Source organism: Cyprinodon variegatus, unplaced genomic scaffold (genome assembly GCF_000732505.1).
Source record: "Cyprinodon variegatus isolate N-32 unplaced genomic scaffold, C_variegatus-1.0 Scaffold310, whole genome shotgun sequence".
NCBI lineage: Eukaryota > Metazoa > Chordata > Actinopteri > Cyprinodontiformes > Cyprinodontidae > Cyprinodon > Cyprinodon variegatus.
The window spans coordinates 508,740-516,295 of NW_015150763.1; positions in this window are offsets into that span (position 1 = coordinate 508,740).

Here is a 7,556-nt window from a genome sequence, read left to right on the forward strand (position 1 = left end):
CAACCTTACAAAGCCCTGTTGAACGGCTGCTATATTCTCACACATGAGCAGAGTCCAAACAACCTGTAACATTACAAAGAAACTAGGTAATTAATATATCCGTCTGAGTACATGTATCTCTCTGCATTATGTCTCCTGTGCTCTCTAGAGAAGCAGTGACATGTAGCAATACAAGACTATCTTAACGAGACAGTACTCAATTAAAACTGTTAGAACCAAAATCCGAGCAGCATATCCACTTGACATTTCCCATTGTATACTGGTTTGATTAAAGTATTGAGGTTGTCTCTGTAAAGTGCCTTGAGATGACATGTGTTGTGAATTGGCGTTATATACAGCAAATTAACTGAATTTAATTGAATTGAACACAGTTTGAATAACGTTCTTTCATAAACAGATCTCAAACTCTTTTTCTCTCCTGTTTGCAGTTTAATTGTTGATTTTATTTTTTTTTTTTAGAGATTTGGATAGAGAGGCGGCCTATAGCTTGCTATTAAGACACTTTACTACTAGAAGTAGTGTTTTTGTAAGTGTTTTTTAAAGTCCTAATTATCTTAGTCTGAATAATAAAAACAACTCTGTTGTTTTGCTGTCAGGGCTCCACAAGCCTCCACGAGTCTCTTATTTTCCGATCACAAAAATATCCAGGTTAAGTGCTTAATTTTGAAGTCATTGATGTCAAATACCATTAAGCCAATTACAGTATTGTGCCATGCCACCCTAAACAGGTTATGCTGAAGACTGTGTATCCTCTGACATCATGATGACAGGGTTGGCATGCTGGCTGCTCCTGCAGCCCAGAGACGGTTTATTTTTAGACGAACAGGTTGTCTAGACTATGTAGGGTGATGACCGGATGTGCTGTGAGGTTGAGATATTCTGCTGTCTATGAGCTTTTTAACAACTCAATATCCATTTACCTTTTTTTATTCTTTAAGTGAAAGATATTTGCTTTAAAATATAGATGCTTCATTTGTGTATTAGATATAGTTTTATAGTTAACCCTATATATTTTTCAAACTGTTCAATGTAATCTATCCATAATTTTCTACATCATTCCCAATGACCTGTTCACTTTAGAGTCTTTTTATTTAGACATTGGGGTCATATAAGTAAATATTAAGAGCTTTCTAAAGTTTCAATCTGCCTCAGTTTTATATAGGCTTTTGGTGACATCTGTTAATCTTTATAGACCAAACTGTGTAGGGTTTGGTGAAAAAAACAGAACTGGCTTACACCAAGGATTTAATGAGATTGTACAGGTATGTCCTTTTAATTCCAAATAGTGACCCCGGCTGATGACAAACCACATGTTATCAGGAACAGGACAGACTAATCTGATTGATGGAAATTGTGCCACAACGTGCCACTGCTTGAACTGTTTAAGGAAGTGACATGTGGTGCTGTTTGTCAGTGCTACTGATTATTTTGGTATTCTCTCTCTCTGTTGTTTGTTATCTCTTTTGTATATTTACTATCATGGACTCAAATGCATTTGGTCACATTTGTCTTAACTGAAACACTGACAAATAGAAACCGTACATCAGATGATTATTGAAGAGAAAACAAAATGGGAAAAAGTTGTTTTATATATCGGTTATTGTTTATTTTAATCTTTTAATTTGATTCTTTTCTCCAAGTGTGAACCTGCATTTCACAGGCTAGCCTCAAGTTAGCAGAGGCTTCCACATTATACAAATGACTTGAAATAAAACTAAAGATCACAGAGTGATGAAAGCACGGACAATAAAAAAATAATAAGATTATATATATATTATTATAACTGATAATGGTTATCGCAGTTTTAATCTTTAATGTTGTTATTGCAACATCTTCAAATATCATACAGCACTAACATTACGTGTAATCACCTTACTGGTCTGGCTGCTGCTGGACCTGCCTCTTGTTGCACTGATATCAAGTGCGTTTTGTCTTTGTCCTTCAACATTTAATTACTGGTACGAAAAGTGTTTTGAATGGAGAGATTGTGTTTGTTGGTTGAAAATAAATACTTTCTATTCAGCTTTACAAATTTCACCTACTTTTTCTGCAGAGAGAATCACTGGAAGAGAACCCTCTGTAAACCTTTCTGTAGCAGCAAACTGGCATAATGAAATTAGAACAGCTATCTTTGTCAAGACTGCAATTAATCAATTGCAATAGTATTTGTGTAAATGACAGTAGACTGTCGTTTATACAACTACTGTTGTTTATAAAAGGCCACACTATTATCTCTTTGTTGTATTAATTAATATTATTAATTAATTCCCTTTTAGAAGTAGAATGTCTATGGAGATTGTTTTTGCACTAAAACAATTAGTATTGCTTTTTGTTTTTGCTTTAAAAGATGTAAAAGATGTTGGAAATGACTGTTGTGATTTGTACTCCATACAATGTATAATTTTCTATGGTGACCAGAAGGTGTAACACGCTTCAATTGTATGAATGAGATGGAAGCACAAAAACTATTAGAAACACCAAAATTATGAAAACATGAAAAGGAGAAATGCTGCAATATAGAGAACTTAAGGAAGAGGTATTAAATATCCTTTGTTTTGGAGCAGTGTAGTGAAAATAGTCCAGCCTTCTAGTTAGATCACAATCTTTATTATGGCTGGTATTTTGCTTGTTTAGTTTGAAGTTTATTGAGGGTGAAGCTCCTGATCTTAATCACGTATCCACAGATTATATATTAAGTTTATTAAAGGCACGTCGCTGCTCAGGGTGTTTTTATTTCGATTTTATGGACAAGGAAGCAAATCACCTCCCTTGTTTCCTCTAACAAAGAAGTATTTTTGATATCAGCTTTGCTGTTTGAACATGTAACAGAGTAGGAGACCCTGGTTAATATTTGAAAATTGAGATAAATTAATTTGTAAACCTTTGTGACAATGTTTTGAGTGATTGCTTGATAATAATCATGTTCTTGGGATATAGTGTTGTTTTTGTGTCTTTGTTTGGCTTTCTAAAGTTGAAAAGAAAGTGAAGAGTAAAGGGCTTTCTGCATATCTACCTTTAATTTATGATTTATTCTTTAAAGGGATTTTATTGATGCACCAACACAATGAGCAGATATCTGTAAAGTATATTGAGCCTGTGTTTTTAAATTGTTTATAGGTCTGAGGGATTCGCTTCTCATTTTTATTCAGTTTTTGTTATGCTGGAAAGAGATTCCTCATTTCTTCTCAAAGTCTTAGGTTTTCTCTTAGAATTACCCTGAATGTACTTTATAATTATGTCCAAGTTTTATATTGTGTGAAGGACGAGCATTTTTTTTTTAAATACATTGAGTCAGTTAGCACAGCCAAGAAATGCAACTTTAGTTGTATAGCACAATTCAGTATAAGGACAATCAAAGTGCTTTAAATGAATTAAACAATAAAATAGAAGAAAATAAAAGCAGAAAAATAGCAAATGATGATTAAAAAGGGGATTAAAACAGATCGTGAAACAAAAACAAAAAACAGTTAGAGGACACAACTAATGATACATCAGCTAACAGTTTAGCTCCAACAGTCAAAGACAACTTAAAAGAATTCTGGTTTTCAGCACTTTTACAGTCTTTTGAAAGTTTGTTCCAGTTAAGTGGAGAATATGAACTAAATGCTGCTTCCTCATGTTTGGTTCTAGTTCTGGGTGTACAGAGCAGACTTAGAAGAACTGAGTGGTTGATACACTGGCAACAATTCTGCTATTTTTTGAGGTGCTGATCCATTCAGTGATTTATAGACTAACAGAAGGATTTTAAAGTCTATTCTCTGAGCTACAGGGAACCAGTGCAAGGACTTCAGAACTGGGCTGATGTGCTCCAGTTTCTTAATTCTAACAACACGGGCAGCAGAGATCAGCTGCAGCTGTCTGATAAACTTTCTATGCCAAACCCTAGAAGACTCGATTGCAGTAATCAATTCTACTAAAGATAAATGGATGAGTGAGTTTCACTAGATCCTGCTTGGACATTAGTCCTTTAATCCTGAAGATGTTCTTCAGCAGATAAAAAGCAGACTTTGTAACTGCCTTTATGTGACTCTGAAGGTTCATGTCTGAGTCCATAATGACATCAAGATTTCGGCCAGAATCAGTTGTTTCTAGCTGTAGTAAAACCTCAGTTTTGTTGTATTCAGTTGGAAAAAATTGTGCCGCATCCACATATTAATCTCTTCTAGGCATCTAACCAATGCTCTGATGGGTTCATAGTCACCTGGTGACATTATGTAAAACTGTGTGTTGTCTGCACAGCAAGGGTAACTGATGTTGTCTGCTATACTGTAGGCTGAACAACACATTGTTAAATATAAAGATGTGCTACTTTTTTCAGGCAGTTGTAAAAACTGAAAAAATATTTTCATTGTTATGGAAGAATCTTCTTGCTCCAAATTAATCATTACTCAATCGATAAGATCAGCTGACTTTTAGTTAACTCATGAACTGTTCTGACATGGTATTTTTGGCTTGACTGTAGCTCTCACCACCTTCCCTGTCCCTAATAAAGATGATTTCATGGTGGATGTGTGGTGTTAATTTTGGACAGAAAATGTATTTATTAGTCATCAGCCAGGGAATATTAATTAACAATTTAGAGCCATTTTATGGCTTCCTTTCCATAATTGTTTCGTTCTTAACGCCCTTCCATAATGGCCAGTGAGGGACTAATGGTTGAGAGATTCTCCTACCTGTTATGTCTCCATTCCTAGTCTTTCAGTTGGTGCAGTTGAGGAGCAAGGTAACATCTTAGGTGGGTTTGCCATCCTCTTTGTATTTGCAGATGATGCAGTTTGCAATGCTTAGGAAACCTTTTATCACCTAATCCTACTCTAAACCTCTCAGTAGCCTCCTCCGTCACCTATCTGCTGTGATCCTTGCTGTCTTGATGTAGTTTGTTGACTAATGGCTCTTGTAAACCTCTAAGACGTTATTCTACATGTATACTGGGATTAGATTACACACAGGACTTAATAATTGGGTGAGTTTTAAAGGAATTTTATTTAGAGGTCAGAACAAAGGCTGTATGAAAATGAAAAGGACCCTTTTCATATTTTTATTTTGACGATGATGTACTCCTTGTCCGGAGTTTCTGGCCATCATGTAGAGCAGTGATTCTTAACCACGCTGTGCAGTTCCCACTGTCCTTAATGTTTAGCTACATCTCTACTCAAGCACACCTGATTCAAATGATTGCATTACATCCTAGGCAGCCATAAAATACTGAAAAGGCTGTTAGTCACTGTTTCATACAGGCCAGGTGTGTGGAGGCAGGGGAAAACCTAAAACATGTAGGACAGTTGGCCCTGAGGACCTGGGTTAAAAAACCCTGTTTTAGAGGAACCTCGTTTCGGTTGCTTGTATCTGATATCTGGCTCTTTCTGTCATGACTCAAATGTCATTATCATTGGTGAGGGTAGGAATTTAGACAGACTGGTAAATTAAAGCTTTTGCCATTTGGCTCATCTCTCTCCTCATCCCAATGAAGTGCTGTGGCTTTTTCATTACGACAACAGCTGAACCAATCCATCTGTAAACCTCCCACTTCATTCTACCCTCACTCAAGAACAGTAACTTAATGATCTCAGAGGTTATGTTTTTGGTGTTTTCCAATGCAAACAGGTTCTGGGTGATGGTAAGACAAAAGCCAGTGAGATTTGAGATTAGATTTGGGTTGTTTCAGTGAGTACAGTATCTGTAGGTCCAATTAACCCCTTGCAGGTTCCCGCCAGACTAAGCCTGAACTAGTGCCATGAAGCCATCCACCAAGGAACCATGAGGAGACCAGTGAAAAGAGAGTTGAGATTCAGTCAGAGGCGGCTGTCACCTGATCCACGGACACATACACTGGAAAAACGATCTAGAAATAAGTAAAAATTTCTTAAATTAAGTGCATTTAGATAACTTGCCAATGGAATGAGTCTTTCTACTCTTAAAATAAAATAATTAGATAATATGCACTTGAAATAAGACAATGGAATTGTGTTTTCTTATTTAAGATCTAAATTGTCTGTTTGCATTGGCAAAATATCTATTTTATCGCCTCAAATCAAGAACAAATTCACTTAATTTTTTTTTACGGCTCGTTTTTATGGACAGTAGGCTGACAGGAAAGGGGGTATGAGAGATATGAGACATGCGGCAAAGGACCACAGGCCAGATTCAAACCCAAGTCACCTGGTCGAGGACTAAAGCCTGGGTCGTGTGCGCTAACCTCTGCGCCACCCAAATGCACTTATTTTAAGAAAAAAATGACAATTATAAACTAATATGTGATAAGATCCTAATATGACACACTGTAATTGGTTCATGACATGGTATTCTTTAAGTGGCATAACTTTTAATGTATTTTTTGAGGTTTTTAATGAAAAGTAGTTTTAATGTATGAATTTGAATAACCAATAATTAAAATAATTGTTAACTAATTCAATAATGAATTATTCTTTAACTGGAGTATAGAGTTGTAAGACATGCCTTTAGCTAACAGAGCAAATCGCTTAGAGCAGTAACTATACCCCCATTGTGAAAAAATATATAAATATTTAGCATTTAAGATAAAAAAAAAAGTTTTCTCCTGTTAATATGATCTATTTAGAACTCCACAAGTCAAAAAGTTTAGGTTCACCTGGTTTGATTCTATAAAAAATCTTCTTTAAGGAAGCTTTCACTAGAATAATAGACAGAATAATTGATTGTGAAAATAATCATTAATTGCAGCCCTTATATAGAGTTAAAGGCATACTTCTTCCCAAATAAACAGATACAGAAAGATAGACTTGGACGTTTGTGGTTGTTACGTGAAAAACGTGAGACACTTGGAAGGCACTGTAGATTTCAATATTTAACTAGCAGATGGTGTTTAAGTGAGGCACGTGACTTTTGTTTGTTTGATTTTAGGATCAGAGTCCTTAGTCCCTTCCTTCCTTTAACCTGTTTTTCTTCGAGTCTTGCTGTAATAAAACGTTTTATGCTTGTAGATATAAGTAGCTATTCAGGAATGTATAATCTAGCAGAAACATGTTTACTGGTAATAAAGACGAGATACACCACCAGTGATGGAGAAAGTTGTGTGTGTTACTGTTCAGGTGATACACTTCATGGTCACTGAATTTTTAATGAGGTTAATATGTGATTGTTAGAAACTCCCATGTCTAGTTCACAGTTGTTTTGGCTGACTGGACAGGGAAATATGTTCGCAGGCAGCAAACTCCATAAGATTCACAAAGTTTTTGTGTTTTATTCTTTATGCAAAACTATGAAATATGAACATACAGTATAGTTTATAACAATAGAAGAACTCCTTTAGTAAACATTCTGGTAGCTTTTCCTGGGTTTATTTCAATATCAGTTTGTAAAATTGTTGTAAAATTAATTTCCGCATCTTTCAATATTTAGCTTTTTTTGTATTTTGACACACTACCTAGGTTTTATTTACCAATTTTCTTAATGGGGTCAGAAGATGAATTGCTTTAAGAAGGCTCTTAGGTGTTCTGCAAAGTAAGACATGATTTGTGCTTACTGTGTGTTTTTTATATTTTGCTTACAGAACTTTGATCAACCTTATTATAAAAGTT